Source organism: Hippocampus comes, unplaced genomic scaffold, assembly GCF_001891065.2.
Source record: "Hippocampus comes isolate QL1 unplaced genomic scaffold, H_comes_QL1_v1.1 scaffold118, whole genome shotgun sequence".
In the NCBI taxonomy this organism is placed as follows: Eukaryota; Metazoa; Chordata; class Actinopteri; order Syngnathiformes; family Syngnathidae; genus Hippocampus; species Hippocampus comes.
Window position 1 is genome coordinate 109,068 of NW_017805461.1, and position 21,633 is coordinate 130,700.

The 21,633-nt window shown below is 41.5% G+C and overlaps 1 protein-coding gene across 2 annotated transcripts in view; it reads right to left on the bottom strand.

The window, feature by feature from the left end:
• elf1 (E74-like ETS transcription factor 1) overlaps window positions 1–21,099 on the bottom strand; it is a 42,111-nt gene extending 21,012 nt beyond the window's left edge. The window contains exon 1 of one of the 2 annotated variants that reach the window (XM_019874716.1): window positions 20,512–21,099. The gene's annotated coding sequence lies outside the window, so the exon portion shown is untranslated. Of the gene's footprint in view, window positions 1–7,639; window positions 7,831–20,511 lie in introns of those variants that run through there. The other variant, XM_019874717.1, reaches the window with a different exon arrangement.
• Between the last annotated feature and the right edge of the window lie 534 nt (window positions 21,100–21,633).

Sequence of the window (21,633 nt, forward strand, 5' to 3'; positions counted from 1 at the left end):
AAATAAAGCTCACTACTTCACGGATTTCACCTATCACTGGTTCTTTTTGGAATGTAACCCCCGCGATAAACGAGGGATTACTGTATATTTATTTTTCCAATGGGTTTTATATAATATTAGGTTTGTTATTTCTAAAGCTAAAAAAGCTGGTGAAAATGTCCTTTTTAATTTTTTGTTTTTAATTTGACTTCATGGCTTCACAACAATAGGTCATTTGGTGACTCATCCTAGTCAGAGCGTAGCAGAAAAAGATGCCCGCCTTTATTGTTATGATCTGTGCTAAACTGAGGGATTCAAGGAGTATTTATTTATTTTTTATTGAAATGTTTAAACTCATCTGCAAATCCTCTTTTCTAGGGGGTTCCAACCTACATGACAAACCGCAGTAAACGTCAAAAAATGTGTTTGTATTTCCTGCAACTTTCTTTTTCATTGTTTCAGATGAGTGGAACTTCTTTTGAGAAAAGATTGACCAATCGAAAGCCTTGAAAATGGCTTGCTCTCTTTGATGATGCCGTGTTAACGTTTGAACAAACATGCTGGTTGTTTTTTTTTTTTTTGTGCACTCTTAAACGTGATGATTTTGGAGGCCCAATGCCAGGGCCATGCAACCTAATTAGTGTCCATTAGTCCAGCCTTTGGCTCACAAGTCCGCAAGTCCAATGTGTTCCATATACCGTAAGGGCACAAGGAACATTGATTAAGTTTGCCTTGTTTGTAATGACTGTTGATTGGCAGGTTCTTTAGTCAAGATTATCAGTTGTTGCGGTGCTATAAATAGACCAAAATCTCATCAGCTGCTGGTGGTGTAAACTTCCCATCACAGATAGGCACACAGGACTGATAGCCTGCAGCAAATTTAATTAAACGCAGCGCTGATTTAACGGACGCAAACATCAGGCCATCGTAGAAATTGTTCCAATCTGTTTGACACTAATGTTAATCTACAAAAGTGAGCAGGCTTGTTTGGGGTGAATCGATTGTTTCTAGGACTTTTTAGGGAGTTGTGATGTGGAGTCTGGCGGCATATGCAACACACAGCAGTTCAGCTCCACCCTGAACAGCGTGACGACTGTTGTTGCCAGTTGCAATAACAACCAATTAGAGTCAGGATACATGAACAAATGGAGCGTTCCCAGAAGGCCATACACACACACACACACACACACACACACTTTTTTTTTTTTGCTTTATTCTCCTCAGCTGAGCTCATTGTTGACCATGAAAGGAGGCAATTTAAGACAGCAGAATGACTGCGCAGTGACTCACTCTTCATGTGGCGAGTGCAAACATTGTGGGATGCGAGACTGAACGACCGAGGCAGGCAAATCTTGACTTATCAGCCACTTTCAGCTCAGGTTACAGGGGAAAAAAAATGAGATGATTTTCTCCCAGCCTTCATTTTCAAAGCGATGGAGATATGAGACAAAAGGCTATTCTTTGGTGTTTAATTTTTTTTCCCCTCACAGGTTAGAGACTCAACATCTGCATTGGAAGTAGCCTGAAGAGGATTTAACTCATAGCCAAGTTAGAAAAGCACAGTTTATGGTGCTTAACTTTACCACCAAATAATGATTCGTCTTGGAGTCATTGCAGTATATCATGGAGTGTTATGACTATTTCAGTATCAGTGCTTGTCTTAATGGCAGCACATGATGTTTTATGTTGAGAGGGAAGAAATTTCATCTGTGCTGTGCACATTTGACAATAAAGTTGTATTCAATTCAATTCAATTCAATGATTCACTGTCTTAGAAATTACAGTGTTTGTTTTAGAAGCAGGTGTGAACTGAAGCCTATATCCCATCTGACTTCGGACGGGTACACCCTTGACTGGTCGCCAGGCAAACATAAGCAACACCCATCACACTCACGTTCACACCAACAGAGCTGTATGAGTTGTTCATGAACATGCGTGTTTTGGGGTGTGGGAGGAGGATACCAGATTCCGCAGAAAAAAAAAAAAACATTTCCAATTTCCACGCAAGACAGTCCAAGTCTGAATTTAAACCCTCAAAGTGAGAGTTGTGCCGGTTGTGCTAACCATTGTGCGATAGATGATGCACCAGTAACTTGGCTTTACATAATCAGGATTTTGAAGCCGATCACCGACTATGGTGTGTGTGTGTGTGTGTGTGTGTGTGTGTGTGTGTGTGTGTGTGTGTGTGTGTGTGTGTGTGTGTGTGTGTGTAGATGTATATCCACTCATGCTAAGTTGTAGTAGCTAGTGGTAACTAACAACCCCATCGCCCCCCTAAAATTAGCACATAGCATATAACGCAGAAACACTGGAGTATTTGGTGCAAAATGAATAGCACCACTGTCTCCAGCGCGAAAAACAACTGATTTAAAAAATATCAATGTCAATCTTGTTTATTTTTTCCATGCAGACCAGTGACGATGGCAACACAGAACGCCCATGGAGTGAACGAGATTGCGTATGCTGTATTGTTTTATTTTGCTGATCTGCTCAATGATGTCAAAGACTGACTCTCAAATTATGACAATACAGCGATCACCGATTTTGCAGAAATAAATGCAAAACATCTCCTGATCTGATCCAGCTCATTAGATTTGTCGAAAATCTACTTGTAACTATTCCAGTATAGCATAGTTGGTCTTTAAATTGACAATTCCAGCAGAAATATTTGTTTTAGAGGTACTGCAGAACAGCACAGGAGTAATATCCTTGCATTTGTTGCACCGTTGTTTGTTTAGAAAGGTTTGCAGCAGATCACACACCGCCGGGGAACTTCTTAGGCATCACAACATACCATGCACTGTCTTGACTATTCCATCATCGTTGATTGTTTTAAGAGTCAATGCAAAATAGTAGGAACTATTAAACAGTAAATCCATTATCACATACATACTGGAAATTATAATTGTTCATTAAGCAGGCATCACAGCAGATCACGCATTATTTTGACTATTCCAGCATGACTGTTCGATTTGAAGGTATCACAGCATGTCAGGCACTATCATGAGTATTATATATTGTTACATCACTGGTTCGTTGGGATGCATAATGATAACAACGTGCACTGTCGTCGCTATTCCAGTGTTATTATTCGTCCTCACAGCATATCATGCGCTACCACGAGTCTGCTTCCAGTAAACTCAAAAACTGATACAAAGATGAAGTATACCATCCACCAGATGGTGAGCATGTCCGTTTCTTAAAAAAAAACACACACACACAAAAAACAAAAAAAAGGCCTGTCAAGATAAGCTTGAGATCACTTGAGCCAACAATTAAAACAAGAGAAACAGCAATATTCTGTGCATTATCTGTCAATGTGGTTCACTGAAAAATGATGGGATGCCACTGTTAAGCATTGCTCACCGCATGAGTTGTCAAGCTGACACTGAGAGTAATTCAATGGTTTGGCCAAACTGTGGTAGTACACTCCCTTTGAGTTTATTCTGAAGTCTGCTTCAATGGGACAAAGCCAACAATGTGATTTTTTTTTTTCACTGCTGTCCTATAAAGACACTGACTGACGCATGCGGCTGTCATACCGTACATCACCCAGACACTCTACCAACACAGAAAAACATTTCCACGAAAGGAAAAAAAAAACTTTCCTAAAGTATGCTAGCAGAAAGCATGTGGGCTTTTCACCACATGTTATTGAACATTGTCAGCACAGGCGCTGTTTTCGCAGGATCTGCCGAGTTCCTGTCAAGGAAATGACTCAATGATATGACGCTCACTGCTGGAGCCCGGCGATAGCCAGCGTGGGTAGTGTGGGATGGAGATCATCAGTCTTTGGACAGCGGTTCCCCGCTCTTTTTCTTTTTTGGCAGCTTGTATTCACTTGTCACCAAACTATGCAACAAGTAACGAGCGTCAGGGAAAATTCCGGTGCTCTCTTGGGCAAAGCATGACTCAACTCATGAATGAAAACATGACGTTACATCAAATCCAGATCACAAGCCTTCACATGAAACAGACTGTTATCTGGTTCTCTCAAGAATATCTTTCATTACATTTTAGCCTCATGTCCATTCGTCCATCCATTTTCTGTACACACTCACTGGGGTTGCGGGGTAGCTGGAGGCTATGAGGCATGCAGGGAGAAACCAACAATTATTGACACACATATTCACTCCTACCGACAATTTGTCGGCCTCAAATACCCAACATGCATGTTTTTGGAATGTGGGAGGTAACTGGGGTACTGGGAGAAAAATTCAGGATTGTGAGGTAGATGGGCTAGGCACATGTCTACCATGCCGCCATTGCATGATGTCTAAAAACAAACAAAAATGTACTTCCTTGGCAGAGGTAAGAACTCAAAAGCAAAACCTACTTATTAAGATTGAAGGGATATACTTTTTCAAAGTTAATAAAAGATGCGCCCCAAAGACTGAACCTGATTTATCACTGGTTTTTCCTTTACAAGTGCCCCATCACGCCACATAAATAGTTTTTACAAGAACCAGTTTGCAAATGACTGCAAACCAAATGTTTGCCTAAATACAGATCAAAGACGTCCACTGAGTGGCATGGTATTGCCTAAGTGAAGCGGATAAAATACCTTGCACAAGATTAAAACTGTTGCCGGTGCAAATCGAACAACTCACGCGAGATTTGGTCTGGTGTTTGGTCTGAATGCAGCAGAAGGCTAACTTGTCAAACCACAACATGTCAAGCCATTCAAACTGCAAATCGCAATCGAGTGCTGTAAAGGGCTTGCAATACTATGGCAGCGGGCCGTATGGCTGCGCTGATGGCGAGCTGCACCTCCAGAAGCCTAATGGCATCTCATGAACAGCAGCGGGCCCATGAAAGACTCGTGTCAGAGGGCATTCGAGGCCGTCGCGCTGTACCAGGGCCAAAAAGACGAGTGGAATTTAATCTCATCTCCTGCGAACCTTGTACTTTTCCACTCGGGCTCAGAGAGAGACAGAGACAAGGCCACATGCTTCTTTTAAACAGCACTTGTCTGTACCCAATGACAAAGTTGCTGTTTCAAGGAAGATGAGGCCTCTGTTGTATATACACGGACAAATTACATTTGGAGATATATACTGTCCCCCTCCAAAAGTATTGGAACGACAAGGTCAATTCCGGTGTTTGTGTTGTATGTCGAAGGCTCATTGGTTTCAGATCAAAAAATTCAAATCAAAAAAAAGTTCTGGATTCCTGCTTTTGCTTCATGGTATTTACATGTAGATGTGTTCAACAGCTCAGGACAGAGCACCTTTTGTTTGAACCCACCCACTTTTCATCCATCCATTTTCAACACGGCTTATCTTGAACAGGGTCGCGGTGGGTTGCTGGAGCCTCTCCCAGCTAACTTCAGGCGAAAGGCGGACTACTGCCCGTTCACAAGTCAACCAACTGTACCACTACACTATTTTCAAGTGAGCAAAAGTATTGGAACATGTGACTGCGGAGTGTTTCTAGCTGCTCACCCGTTGCCGTTTAAATTGATTGCTTAAACATGAGATACTGCTCGATTTTGGTTTAAGGTTTCACCAGTGAAAAATGCATTTTCTGTTTCGCAGACATGAAAACCAGAGAGCTGTCTACGGGAGAAAAGCAAAGCATTTTGAAGCACAGTGATGGGGAATGATCGCTCAGAGCTTTTGCGCAAACACTGGGCATAGCAAATACAACATGGAATGTCCTGAAAAAGAAAGAAACTACTGGTGCACTGTACTGAGCAAGTGACATCGAACAGGTCGGCCAAGGGTATCACCACCAGTTGATGACAGAAACATTGCGAGCGCCGTGAAGCACCCCAAAGGCAACGGTCAGTGGCCTCACTGCCAACCTCCACAGGGCAAGGTATCACAATCCACTGACCAAAGAAGAAGAGAAGAGAGGAAATATACAAGCCACAGCACAATATGACCATTTATCAGCAAAAAGAATCGAAAGGCCAGAATTTGTAAACAAGTACAGAGATGGGCCAGAAAAGTTTTGGAACAAAGTTTGACGGACTGATGAGACCAAGATTCATTTCTACCAAAGGGATGGAAAGGCCAAGAAAGACAGAATTTGCTTATGATCCAAAACTTGCTTGTCTGCCTCTGGAACAGGATTACTCGTCTTCATTTATGATGGAACTCATGATGGTCACAGCAGAGTGAATTTCCGAAGTCTATAAAACCATTTTGTCTTGCAATTCACAGAAAAATGCATTCAAACTAATGGGGAGAAGCTTCAGCATGAAACAAGGCAATGACCTAAAACACATGCCAACACAAAAGACTGCTAGGTCTTTGACTGGTCAGTGTCAATCAGTGGACCTTAACCCAATGCAGCACGCATTTCACCTCCTGAACATGAGACTGAAGGGAGAAACGCCCAGAAACAAACAAGAAGTGGAAGATACTGCGGTAAGGGCCTGGAAAACCATTTCAAATGAACAATGCAACAGCCTAGTAAAGTCAATAGCGCGCAGGCTAGATGCAGTAAGGGTATTCGGCCCTTGTGAGCATAAAGCGGCTCAGAAAATGGATGGATGGATGGTGCGTGCGTGTGTGTGTGTGTGTGTGTGTGTGTGTGTGTGTGTGTGTGTGTGTGTGTGTGTGTGTTTATATGTATAAGAAATACTAAGGATCATAGGGCAGGGCAATATGGCTGAAACGTATAACATGATTTAAGTATTTCATTTTGGTAAAGTATCCATACTTAGTGATTTGATTTGATTTTTTTACTATTCAAAAAAAAGGGCCAAAAGAAAAAAGGCTGAATTTAGGTAATTATATTTGAACATGGCGGCCCAGTGGTCGACTGGTTAGCGCGTCGGTCTCACAGTGCAGAGGTGCGGGGTTAGATTCCGGCTGCAGCCTTCCTGTGTGGAGTTTGCATGTCCGCCCCGTGCCTGCGTGGGTTTTCTACGGGTATTCCGGTTTCCTCCCACATTCCAAAAACATGCATGGCAGGTTAATTAATCACTCGAAATTGTACCTAAGTTTAAGTGTGAGTGCGGTTGGACTATGTGTGCTGGCAACCGGTTCAGGGTGTCCCCCGCCAACTGCCCGAAGATGGCTGGGATAGGCTCCAGCACGCCCCGTGACCCTTGTGAGGATAAGCGGATCAGAAAATGGATGCATGGATTATTTCATCGGACATTTTTGACTTGCCTGTGAAGTGTGATGCTGATGGTTACTCCTACACCAAATATCCACCCGAAGTTGTTTGATGGTGTTAATATATACAATATAATCTTTTGGAAAGAGATGCACTGATATGCGTCGTTTATTTGAAAAAAGTTACGTTTAAGCCATACTTTCATTCAGCGTACGTATGCCACACGCGCACTTGTGCGCATGTGCACTTTCCTTTTAGTGGTTCGGCACATCTTTGCTTGTTCGGCAGACAAGGTTCACAAAATGGTCCTTGTGGACTCCAAAAACACTTTTGTGCCCCAAATTTCCTCTTAGGTGCTTGTAATTGTGGCACAAAGCTCATGTCAAACTGTAGCCACTGCCTACAGCATGCAGAATGATAGGCTCAGGGTTTACTTCTCGATTTTTCTTTTGTATTGATTTTATATTCAGCGAAATTTCTTTTGATCCGGTGTCTGTCACGATATATATTGCTATTGAATTATTGCCCGGCTCGAAGGGATAGTATAGAGACATACGGTGAAGCTTAAAAGCAACCCCCACAAACTGACCTGCTAGTTCGGCACTGGCAGGAAAACCATCGCAGAGCAGCTACTTCCTGTCTGTTAAACCACACTCTGTGCAGGCAGAAACTTCGACGCCCCCCACCCGCTTCCTTTGCAAACAGCGCGTAGTATCGTTTCCACCAAGAATTCTAAAGAGCAATGTTGCGATTAAAAATAAATAAACTTAAGCAGCCATCCACACATACACAACAAAATAAACAAAATAAAGAGTGAATGAGCACATCTCGATGAAAACAATGGATGATTAAATGTAAAGCAGTCAAAACATACAGTAGTTACAAGATGGCTTGGCAAGGTATGAAGCAAACAATCGCTCCAAATGTTGCAAGAGGGCCGTGTGTCACAAGGACAGGAAATTGCAGATAGCTTCTTCTGAAAAAGCCCTCAAACATGAGTTACACTGAGACATGCTCAGAGGTAGCATCTGGATCTTGTCAGGAAAATATTGACTTGTCATGCAGTCAGCATCCGAAAATCCCTTTGAAAATGGAACTTTTAAAAGAGATACTTTGAAGGTCCAGAAAATGGAAATGTTATGATTTTACTAACATGTCAATAGTTCCTATCTGACATTTTGCTATATAATTATTTAAAAAACAATTACTGTCACATTGTGGGGTATTTCCTTGATTGACAATGGGGGAAAATACCAATCAATATTTCAGTGAGGATTGGAGAATATCGAGTCCTTCTTTTTCCATGCCTGTACTCCACAATGCTCCTCATACTTGTAACATTGTGCAGACATACTTTGAAGACGAATTTTGAAGTTTTTCAAGCCCCTGACAGCTTTGTTGATGTCAGTGCTTTCTTTTCATTTAAGTTGTCGATCAAATGATGGACAGAGATAGCGAGGATAGATAGGTTTGGGAAATTTCAAGCACTTTATGCATAAAGCGGACTCACAAAGACACACTATTTATTGTACAACTGTGTGTCAATATTTATTCCACGTTATCTGGGGACTACTATATATTGAGATACTGCAATAACGGAAAGCAGGAATTCGTGCGTGTGCGCGCGTGTGTGTGTGTGTGTGTGTGTGTGTGTGTGTGTGTGTGTGTGTGTGTGTGTGTGGCCTGCTGATCTCGTTCTTGTGGGCATATTTGAGATGCTTCATGCTTTAGGTGTCATTAAGGCTTGACTATGTGTGTGTGTGAGCAATGTGATGCATGACCTGACATGGAAAGTCGTATTCTCTTCTATTTATAACACTACGCATTCGGACAAATATGGAAGCCTACCGGAATCTCCAGAGTGAACTGCCGAGAATTGAAGGCGAATGCAAGCAATGTTGCGCGGCCAATGAAAGAGTGATTTCTCGTCAGTGTTTACGTTCATATGTAAACATTTCAGCAGCAAACTGTAAAACTAGCCCGAGTTAAAAAAAAAAAAAAAAACAAGACAAATTACATTCCTGATTGTTAACCCAACATCAGCGTGGAAATGTCAACGACTACTATGAACTTTGCAATTTTTTTTTTTGCACTCAGGTGGCATAATGGGAAGGCGGGGCCTGGGAAGCAGGTACCAGGCTGCTGCTGCTGCATACCAAACAGGTCTGGACACAGGCACGCTGGCTGGTGTGTCCACCCATAATCAGACACGTCACAGTGTGGAGCAAACATAACACGCCCTCACGGAAAGGAGAGATCCAAGTGAACCTGTTTTCCTGCCTCCCGTTCACGTCACACGCTTTGGGGTCAAGCTTGAGCTTTTAAGGACACGCAAGCTGTTTTGTCAAGAAGACCTTCACTATTACTGTGTATGGGCTTATAGTGATGGTCTATGATGAGCATCATGCCTAATAACGGTGAAATGTTTTAATCCATCTGTCCATTTTCTATTGTGCTTCTCCTCATTAGGGTCACGCCTATCAAACTGGCTTTGGGCGAGAGGAGGGGAACTGCTCGCTCGGCAATCCGTGGGCACTTATGGACAAATGCGCTTGCACACTTTACATTCAGACCAATGTCCAACCCTCAGACTGTGAGGTCGATGTCCGAACCACCAGGGTGCCATATTGTCTTAAAAGTTTTCAGACATGATCTGGAATAAACACAAACGCACAAAAAAAAAAAAAAAGGTTGAAAATGATCCCTGTTCAAATGGACAGCTGACATTTGATGCATGACAAATGTCCAAAGGCTTAAAGAAATGTCCAAAGGGATAAAGATTTGATGTGTGTTCAGTTGCCAATTGTGTTGGGTCTTTGTATTAAACAATACCCGAACAGAAACCAAGATTTGACCTGGAAAAGGAAGTCATTTTATGTATTTTTCCACAGTATAAAACAATTCCCAGCTGTCTGAATATTTGTGACATTCTTTAGTCAAAAATGATCAAGAATCAAGAGTAAAAAAAAAAAAGCCCTGTGTAAAGTATTCTAGAACCCTTTACAGCTCTGTTCTGTCACCCCCACCCCTTCTACTGCGAGGTCAATGCCAAGCACACCACACAGACACTGAAACCGTACCCATACTACAGCGTTACCAAGTCCAGGAAGCTATCGTGTACGTGCCACTCATCGAAAGCTAATGTGTGCATTCAACAAAATTCAATGCTGCTTGTAATTGGGCGGTATTATGTGAATTAGCCCAACTCAAACATCACAATGGGGCAAAATTCCGAACTGCTTGCTCACAGACGCATCTTCAGAAATCACCTGATATCTAAGTAGCACTTGCTTGTTTGATTTCACACTTGATGGGTGGTCAAGTACTCAAAACGACCCAACTATTGATAGAATTCTAAGAACAAAATTAAGAAATCGACGGTTCTCAGATTCTCGAGAAAGAAGGCAGATAATTCATTGGTAACATCACAAAACATCACATATCAACTCGTATCTGCGAAAAGCAATGCTGTGCACTTAGTACAAAACTCAAAGGTCTAACGTTTCCTACCCCCGTAAATTCCCAACTTTTCGTGAGCCTCAAAGCTTCAACAAAAGATTTTGGCAAGAGGCAAATCAATGAAGAGTACATTTTCACAAGATTTGCCATCCTCGGTGGTGACTGAGAACCCACACGAGTACAAGGAGAACATGCAAACTCCACACGTAGTTGTTTTGGACCCGAACACCCTGACCACGATTCCACAGCTACTGAAGTAAATCAGCTCTTGTCCTCTCACCCCCTCTTTCAGCACTCACGGAGACAGTCTGGCTTATCTGATTTCGCACCACTTGATATAGGTCAGTGTGGTATTGGGTGTCGCTGGCCAATGTATTCTATCTAATCTTTGTGCCTGTAAAGCACAGCACTCAAGTGCTGCGTCACCACTTTGCTCCATACTTGAAAAGAGGCGGGAGGAGTGGAATGGGAGGGAGGTGAAACTGTGAAGTAACAAGTCAACAAGTCATGACGGTTAACTCATCCTTCCAACTACATGCCCCCCCCCCCTCCATGTACAACTATTACTCGACACTGATCACAGTTCAATCAGTCCCACCTCTTTGGAGAAGTGCAGGGACAGTGCGGGGCAATATTTGCCACAGGTTTCATGAAGTACGGAGCTTTATGGCGCTCAGGTGACAATGAAGGATAATAAAGTTTTTGTTTGGAGACTTGTGTAAGCACACATGGACACCGGTGTTAATATTTAACAGATTGCAATAATTACATTTGATTAAGACATACAGTATGTATCCCTCGAAGGGTGAAATGTCTTCATGATTAACAGCTGGCTAGTACGACTACCCTTGATTCAAGAGGGGCTAACCGGGGGCTTCTTTTTCTGATTACAATCGCTCATGCAAAATACACAAAGGTAAACAAGGAGTGGCTGTTGCCCAGCGACCAACGCGGCCAGAGGCCTCATGAAGAGGAGAAAGCGGGTGGGCTTCACTAAAGACCCCATTTCCATCGGGTGGAAAAGGACTTCTATTCAAAACGCACGCACATTTGGATAGCGATTTAAACATGCGTGACATTGATTTTCAACAACTGCATTTGCTCCGAGAAACCAGTCAACAGAAGCATTATCTTTAGCGAGCTAATAAAAATAACAATTAAAGTCAGGTTCGCAGTGCTAAGACTGGCACCATCATATCAATGTTTCAAAAATGTGTAAACATTTGAACATTTAAGCTAAGTGTTATTAATTTCCCACAAGTGGGGTTCCAAAATTCCAGGAACGTTCAAAACGGGAATTAACAGAGATCTATGGGGGGGGGGGACGTGAATAAAGCAGCAAAACTGATGCTTTGCTCTTAATAGAGATCGTAAATAGATTTGTACAGTGGTACCTTGGCGTATTAAGTTTTTTGAGTTACAAGCCTTTAGCTTAGTTGATTTTTTTTTTTTTTTTTTTTGCTTTGTGTTGCAAGCAATATGGCACCACTCAAGTGACGTGGGGGGAAAAAAAGGAACAGTTAATATACTGCGAAGGCCTTGCATATGGGGCAAGGACAGCAATCTATTTTGCAAGGAAGTTTGCTTTTGACAAAACATGAATCCGTATTGAGAATGAATGAATGCTAGAATGTGATGCATTTCCATTAAATTACGCTCAGCTCCAAGCTAGTTCCCATGGAAAGGTTTCAATTCGGAATACGTCCTAAATTCCCAAGCTTTACTTGCCTTGGAAATTTAGTGGAAACTTTACGTGAAATGTTCCACACCTTTGCATCCCTGTACAGTAACTACTTCCACTACCAAAAAACAGATCCATAGCCTTCACTTAAATTAGTGAGATCCAACATTTCTGCACAGCGGAGCAATAAAAAGTTGTTTGGCAGCTTACTAACAATATCAAACACTTTCCAGCATGTTTTTAGACATGTTGGGCTGGTTTTACACAAATTCGATTTCCCCCAAAAATTGCATGCTTCCATAAATATCTTTTCACCTTTGAGTTTGTTTGGATATCTACATGGCTGAACACAGCTTACTAACACCAAAAACTGTCGAACACATACTTTGACATATACAATAACTATTACTACTACTACGACGACTACAACAAAAAAAAAACCACAAAACAAACAAACAAACAAAAAAAAAAAACTTTTCCGTAGCGTTTGCTTGCTCACAAGCATTTCCGCATGGCAGAACACTGAAGAGCTTTTTGGTAGCTCAAATGTTATCGAATCTAGAAATGAAGAAACGCACACGGAGATGTTCCCAGCAGTCATTAAGAGCAAAGACACGTTTACACGTGGATCCATGAGGGAAATCAATTGTACTCATATAGAGCCACAAATGCATTCATGGTTAACTTCTCTCACTGTAAAATTCTCACACGCACATGCACACGCGCACACACACAAATCCATCTTACATTCTATGATTGGAAACGCGTTACCTCATACAGGGTGGAGACCAGACAGCCTTACACTCAGCGTGTGTTTTGAACCGACTAGTGTTGACAAAAGATTTGAAAGGACCTCAAAATTACAAATGGCGGGCAGAGGCACACACAATACTTTTTTTTTTTTTTTTAATGAATTTCTTCCCTCTGCTTTTATCTGACAGACGGTAAACCTACAGGCCATTGTACACACACAATTTTACTGGGCATTGTTCTTTGACGAATATATAGAACTCAAATGCAGAATGCAGCTGGTGTCTATTAGGTGGTAAGTCCTTTACTTGAAGTGAGGCCTTCATCTATACATATATTTCTAATAATATTATAAATCAAACAGTGGCGGATGCTGGTCTGTCAAGGAAGCGAAGCTCAATTTTGGCCGACATCATAAAATATGTCCGTTTATTTATACGTGAATTCTACTCTCCGTTCCTTTTCAAGAAAATTATCTGTGACCCTGTCATACCAACAAGGCGTCTTTTCCAGGGACTTAACTAGTGTCCTTCAACTACAGCAACTACAATAAAACCCACCAGAAATAAAAGATTAATTCGTCGCTATTCATTTTCAACAAAGAGAGTCTCGCCAAGATGATTAGAAGAAGTCTCCAGTTCAACTTAGAACAGAATGAGAATTGAAAGATGCTCCCACAGATGCCTATAACAAAAGATCGGTGATTGGCTCATTTCGCTGTCAATCAAAAAGAGATTCAGCCTCAGACAGAACATCTAATCATCAAGCAGAAAAGCTTAGCGTCCGGGCCAGCCGATACACGCCCACTGTCCATAGACTCCCAGAGATGCTGAACAAAACCAGCATTTTTATCCAATCTCGTCTCGTTTCAATGCATTGGGACAACCTAACCTGAACTCTCTCGACGCCCAGCGTCCGCGCTGTAGACGCTCAGTGTCCACACAGTTTAAAGCACAGTGAAGCTGCGGGAATGAATGAGAAGAGAGTGGCGTCGTAACCAGTAATAAGCAGCTGATTCGGAAAAAAGTCAAGCGCATTGTAGCGCATATTTAGTCAATGACATGTACACACAATTGTATGTACACACATATATTTGATCACTTATTTTTTGACATTTATGGGGAAGCTGAGCTTCCCTTGCAGTCTTAGAGCAATCGCCTCTAAAATCAAGTCATGCCCAACAATACATTTTATTATTATTATTATTATTATTATTATTTTGTGTGTTATATATGACTAATACATGATACAATTACAAATATAAGGTTGATTTGTAGATAAAGCTTAAGTCAAGTTAACATTAAAAGCTAATTAAGCTAATTAAGATCGGCATCTGTAGATTAACCTATTCACAGATTTTGAAAAAAAATATTTGTCATTTTTGCGGGGTTGTTTTACTTCCGATTTCATCCTGTTTTCGTGGAAAATGCTGACAAGATGTTTCTCAGCAAATTTTGAAGAATCTATTGTGTTAAACCAGCCCCAAATTCCATTTCAATCGGCAATTGTATGCGGATTTTTAGTCCCTAACCCCAAAGAATACATGGCTATTAAAACAGTAAGCAAAAAGTCCCCCCTTTCCCCCCTCCCGAATAATGTAATGCTGGAGGGCGAAAGTGAAATAATATATATTACCGTAAATTATAGGGCAATTATTGAGAAAATACAGAGAACATAGACAAGCTGGATCTGAAGACACGCAGCTACCAAGAATCTAATAATAGGTGCACACGAACACTATGGAGTGTACTACTAGAGAAACACTTCGGCTGGCGAAACCCACATGTTCATTCAACCCAGAACCTGCTTATGTGCCTCTGTAGGTACTGTATTACTGTTTTGGTTAGCAACACATGTTAAATGTCCTTGTGCAAACAACAACAAAGTGATTGCTGACTACAATCATATGACAATATAGTCAAGGTAATACGGTTACAATGTAATGATGTCAAATAAGTTATGATTATTATCACCACCTCTTGTATGGGTCACATTGAGAAGGAGCAACATATGATGTGACACACACACACACACACACACACACACACACACACACACACACACACACACACACACACACACACACACACAAAATACCAGTATGCATTTGCCAGCTATTGTTTGACACTGCCTTCTAATTAGCCACAATTAAAGAAAATGGTTACAGTTTATTTGCTAACAATTAAAGCCAATAGCCAACATTCTTAAAGCAACGATACGACGTATGCGGGCGAGCAGCCATGTTGAGATGACTTTACATACACTCAATCTTGAGCCCTGACCATCATGGAACCTTGCATAACCAGAAGTGTGCGTGTGTGCGTGTGTGTGTGTGTGTGTGTGTGTGTGTGTGTGTGTGTGTGTGTGTGTGTGTGTGTGTGTGTGTGTGTGTGTGTGTTATCAGAGGTTGTGACTTGACCTTCCCACACAGCATCTGCCTTTTTTTCCCCCTCACCTGTTGTTAATGATTTTTTTTTCTTTTTTTAAGTAAGTCAGGTGGGTGTCTTGAGTCAGGCTTCCGGCCTCTTTACTGACAAATTACACACAAATTTCGTACTTCACTTGGAAAAAGGAAGGTCTGAATGAAAGGTAGCTGATAACTATTTTGTGTTTTGGGAACAGAGAGTGGTTTAATTGTATCACATCCTCTTGAAACTCTGAAAAAAGTCTGAGGAGAAAAAGAAAAATCATGTCTATTAATACTGAACTGGAAATAGACAGAGAAAGCAATAAGAAGGCTGCTAGTCACAGCATGCTCAGAGTATGAGACAGTTGCAACATTAGCAGACACTTGCTCAATTGATTGACTGATGTACTGGTATTTATTACGTTTTTTTTTTTTTTTCAATCAAGGATGGGCTGGAACAAACCAGTGCACGCATGTTGCCTTGAACACATCACCACATCCCCGATGGACATGCACACATCCTACACACAAAAATGCCTTGCTCAATAACACCTAAGCAGTAGGCTTCAAGGTAGGGGTGGGTGTTTTTTCAATCTTCCCGACCCGGATTTTATTTTCCAAGCAGGCAACTTCACGGGTGCACAACCTTTACAGAGAGTGAGTGGAATGAAGAAAGCGACATGGAAATAGTATGCAAATGCAAAAAAAAATAATAATAATCTTCCAGCCAAACATTCTTTTTGATTTAATTTGTACAAACTTTTAGTTTTGTAATATCAAAATTAAACAGTAATGAACAATTTATTCAAAATTAATTGAATGTGGGGAAAATATTCTCTATTAATAAAAACGAGACAGAGAATTTTTAAAGTAGTTTTTTTACACAAATGACTGTTATAGAAATGTCTTTTTTGTTTGTTTGTTTGTTTGTTTCATCACATTCGAGTATAGAGGAAACTGGGGGTGACATATTTTACATCTGTGTCTCTAACGTTGAGGTCTTTTGAGCTTGGGTGTTCAAACTGCTCTGCAAATTAGCTCCAAATGTCTACTAATAAATGGCATGGAAAATGCCTGCGCAACATAAACCGAAAATGCATGGCGTAGTTTCAAATGCAAAATGTGAAATGATACAATTGACTCCATGGTCCGGGTAAGTTGTAACATAGCTTGGGGTGAAATGTAGGATAATGAAAGAAAGGGTATGAAAATGATGAAAGATATTAAAAGCTTGTTGTTCAAAACATTTAAACAAAACTCCTGTAGCTCAGTATTTGATGTAAAACTAATATGAATCTTTATAAGAATGAATGAACGGGCGCATCGTCATTTTCATGCCGGGACAAAAGTCTACTTAAGCGTGTTTGTGAATTTGACAGACATGCGATGCCTCACTGGGCGTTCCTGCCTAACCTCCCAGCTCATCTGCAAATTTGGCTACAAAAAGTAGACTACATTTTAGGCTAATTAAGAGGAAGTCTATTGTGTAGAGTAGGTGGTGATTTTGGTGTATTTAATCAAGCCGCAGGCAGACAAATTTGGCGCTTCGCAGATGTGCGAGTTGAAGTCAGCGGATTTCATTCATAAATATAACACCAGAATGTGACAATCCATCTGAATCATTCCATCCATCCATCCATCTATCCATCCATCCATTTTCAAAACTACTTATCCTGGACAAGGTCGCAGGGGGGTTCTGGAGCATAGCGATCCCACACTGCCCACGAGTGTACCACTACAAATCAGGTGAGTGTTACACTACACCATCAGCGACTTCCTCTGAATCACTGTAGAAAACAAATCCCAGACGGGATTATAATCCGTTAAAAAATATTTTAACAGCATCCCAGTCACGATTGCGGGGAGGCAGGGGTGCGGCTGATCACATAGAGAGATGCACGATCGGGGGTGCAAGGTGGTCTCTGCCCATGCCCATATCACGTGTACGGGTGACTACATCATTCGGAAGGGGAAAGCTTGCAGTGTACCTGCCAATGTCATGCACAGACCCCAGCGAGTCTATTTCTGTCTCCACAATGTCAATCATGGCATACTCCGAGTTACTGCTTTTGGAACACCCTCATTTTGATACAGATGAGGGATGCCACGAGGATCGGCCGGGAAGACTACTTCCATCCCACAATGGTACACAAAGACGCAAACACCCCTTTAGGCTCAATTCTGCAAAGGCGAATAAACTACCAAACGAAAGAAAACTTCACCCATGCGCAGTTAGACTGCGCTTTGCCCTAGGCTTACACTTAGCATGAAAATAGGTCCCACAGCATTATCTTGATAGGTGTGTCAGTTCTGGCTGGATTTTTTTTCTTCCTTTGTGTTAGGGAGTTTCTGTTGCCAGGCTTTTGTAAGAGTTGAGCCACTGTGGCTCTTAAGTTCAGCCAAGTCAATGTTTCTTCAGGAGAGAGCTTTTGAGTGGTTGGGTTCATAACTGGAGCAGAGATACGGTTGGTTGAGGAGAAGCTTGGTCGGTAGCTGATCAGAGGCTGGGAGCACAAGCTTGGTTGGTTCGGAAAGCTGGAGCTGAATGATCAGTTACTTGTGAAGGTGCAAAGGTATGTTCCTCACATGTGGCTGGACTGTATAATCAATTGTTTTTTTCAATAAATACTACAATTGTACGGATGCATTCAAATTAAATTTAGTTTGTGGTAAATTATATAATTTTATACATGTCTCAGTTTACCCCAACCAGGTTTGTTACAACTGTCCCTATGTGCATTAGCAATGGGCTAGCTTGTCTTTGATTTAAAACAAGGGTGTCAAACTCAATTTGGTCGCGGGCCACATTATGGTCATGGGTTCCTGCAGACGGCCATTATAATGGTGAAACCATACAAATGTTTAATCTCCTCATATTGTACATGTACACAACAACTGATAGATCACGGGTTTTAAAATCAAATATCAAGATAATAGTTTGTTCAACTATTGTTCAAGTTACCGGTACTGTAACATGAGGCTTGGAAACAAAAATTGCTTTCATTATCTCCATGTTATTATTCCTCCGTATGCCATTCAAAATGATGGTAGAGATTTCAGCAAGAATGACAGTGGCACACAAGAATTGCTTCCACAGGCCAGATAAAATGATGAAGCAGGCCAGAAGGGCTAAGTGAGTTAAAACATTACCACAATCAAATCTCAAAAACACATAGCTAAACAGAAACATAATGAACATGATATATTGTACATTTAATGAGTTAAACTATAAAACAGGCTATGTAATCATAAAAATAATTTGAGAAAAAAAAAAGTTTTCTGTTTGCTTAACGACTACTTTTTCAGCTGTGGTCTCAGGGCTTAACATATGCAAGGTAAATTAGGTGATTCTTAACTTGTTCCCAATTAGAGCAATTTCATGTGTTACAACTGAGCTGTGTTACCAACGTCACCAGTCTCCCCTACAGGAGTTAAGTTTGGTCCAGATTTTGGGAGAATTTCCCCAAAAATATGGGAAACTATTGTTTTCTGGATTTATATTTCCTTTTACAATTTCCAGATAGAATTTGCAATTATTAACTTAGGTTCACAAAATGGTTGCATTTGGGTTTGGCTTGAATTCAATGATAAGAAAAACATTTTGTTAAGTGCAGGCTGAAATATCAAAACACCTCATAGTAAACACCTTTTCATAAGCGCCCACAATTCAGTTAGGATAAAACCGCCTCCTAAATCTGTCAATCCTAATTTGTATGGCCTCTTCCTGTGTATGAATATATATTATCATTGTCATTGTAATTTACTGAGAAATGTGGAAACTTTTCAGAATTTTCCAAATTCCTCCATTGTCCAATCCTGGATTGGCAATTTGATGCAATTGGTTCTTCTTTGTGGGAAATGAAGGGGCTCTGCTCACCATCTAAAAGCCAAACAACAAATCTGAACTTTTTCAGTGACGGTAATTAAAATTCCTTTTGGACTGACACGAGCAGAAACTGCATTCTTGCAAACTTTAACTTGTACATATCAGCGCACGCTGGAACTCCACCCATCCTCCTCTTGATATGCCAAAGTCTCTGTCATGTAGTGCCGAATCATGTATTGACAGGATTCAACATGCTTTCATTTCGTTATTGAAAGGAGGCACTGAGTGACCGCTGCTGACCACCCCCATCACCCGATCGCCAGCCTCTATAAACAGAGCGGGAGTCGTGAACTGGTCCTAATTTTCAATGCAAAGCGGTGACATGAGAAGGAGGAGTCACACAGTGTGACTGGGTCAACATGCAAAGTCAGGCAGACCATTCATCCAAACCAATGAGTCATACACTTTCTCTTGGTGTGCTTCTCGCGCCAACCGACATCAGGCAACCAAATGAGCCACCAAGTGCCAAATGAGTGAGAACATCTTAAAGCGTGGGTCTGATTTTGTCAAAATGGCCTGCTTGAGAAGTCGCAGCTCATGTTAAACGTGACCCCAGCGTCAGTTTCTGCTGAAACAGGAAGCTGCAACATGCATCTGTGGAGCTTGAGATCTTCCACACAAAGCTCTAAAAGCTTGGGGGGCGCAAAGGGGGGTCTGGGGGGGTTAAAGTGCCACGCACAAGAGGAACAAGACACTGTGGTTGAACCTCCCAATGAAGTGAAATGAAGATCTTCTGATCCCCCTTTCCGTCACCCCCTTTTCATAAAGCTACAAGACGAACAACATTCTGTTCTGTTGATCGTTTGATTGGGAAGCCATGCACGACTGACTTAGTGCAAAAAAAGACAGCAGCGGGCAAAAACAACACAAAAGAAACCGACTACAAAATAGGTAAGAGTCAAAATGGAATCAAAAGTGACGCAATGTACAATAAGTGACTATTATGATTAAAATAGAACATGTGGGCTTGGTCGGTCGGTTTGGAGGGCCTTGCAAAACTGTCAGCTCCCGCCCTTATTTCAACACACCTTATAAGGCAATGAGCCACAGCCAAACCCAGGTGCCGAAATCCTAATTAAATTCTGAACCAACTACTTAGCTTTGACTTAAAAATTATGAAGTGTAATCCATCCATCCCTTGAAAATGAATTGCATTGATGTCTGTCAGCAATGGCAAAGTAGCAACCCGTTAACATGTCACTTTTTCTTTGTGTTGTAACAAACCCTCTAATCCTCAATGCATTGACGCCAATTAAAAGAGAGAAAACTATCACTAACCTCAAATGAACAGGATGCAGGTGACCATATCCATCGCGGAAAGCATCAAAACAAGCCGTGACGTCAATACAACCAATGAAAAAGTCAAAAATAAAAGGGGCGAAACAAGTGGGTGGCGAGGTGGAGGGGACTAATCCAAATAGAGCCTTTAAGCGACAACTGAAGGTCTGCAACAACCAACCGAGGCCCGCTCCACACCTTTCTCACACCAACAATCTGAAAGATGAGGTGAGGGGTTGGGGAGTGGGGCGGCTAAAATAAACAAAAACAAAAAAACAAAAAGAAGACGACGAATGAGTTGGAGGCAGAAAAAGGAGAAGTGTCGTGAAGCGAGCCGTCCTCTCCCTATGAGTCACGCAGCCTCGTCGCCATTGGTAGAGAGCGGCCCCCAGGCAGGCGGCCTGCACCTGGCCAATCAGCATTCACTTAGGTGCGGAGCCCTGCAGGCAAATCTGCTCAGGTGCATTCTCTGGGATTGGATGGAGAGAAGGTGGGGGGGATGGGAGGAACACAGCCACAGGGGCGGGCTGCGAGAAAGACGATAGACGGGTTTCTCCTGCAACGGAGGAGGTGAAGGTAAACACAGGTACGCACCCACTGTAGACTTTGACCTGAGAAAAAAAAAGAGAGGCCTAAAATGGAGCCCTCACAGAGAAATGTGAGCTTCTTAGCCACGTCACGACAGGCAACTTAGCAATGGACAAGCGAGGGAGTGTAGAACAAATAGAACGTCAACTCATAAAACAACTCCTGCCTGTAGGAGGTACAATAAATGAAGCCTTTAGCGCTCCTCCCCTCACTTGAAGATGAAGTGATCACGTTCCATCACAAGACATGGTGACATCATCTCAGGCTCAATTGCGATTCACTGTCACTGTGCGACGAGTGTCGCAAAGGCCTGGGACTGTGACACAGTCAACACTTCAAAAATGAAGATTCAGAAGATTATCAGAGTTACAAAAAAGGCTTTAAATAACTAATAAAATAGTCATAGAATAAAGTTGAAGTTGCAAGGAAAATATATATATAAATAAATATAATAATAATTATGTATATATAATTATTATTATTTATATATATATATATATATATATATATATAGAGAGAGAGAGAGAGAGAGAG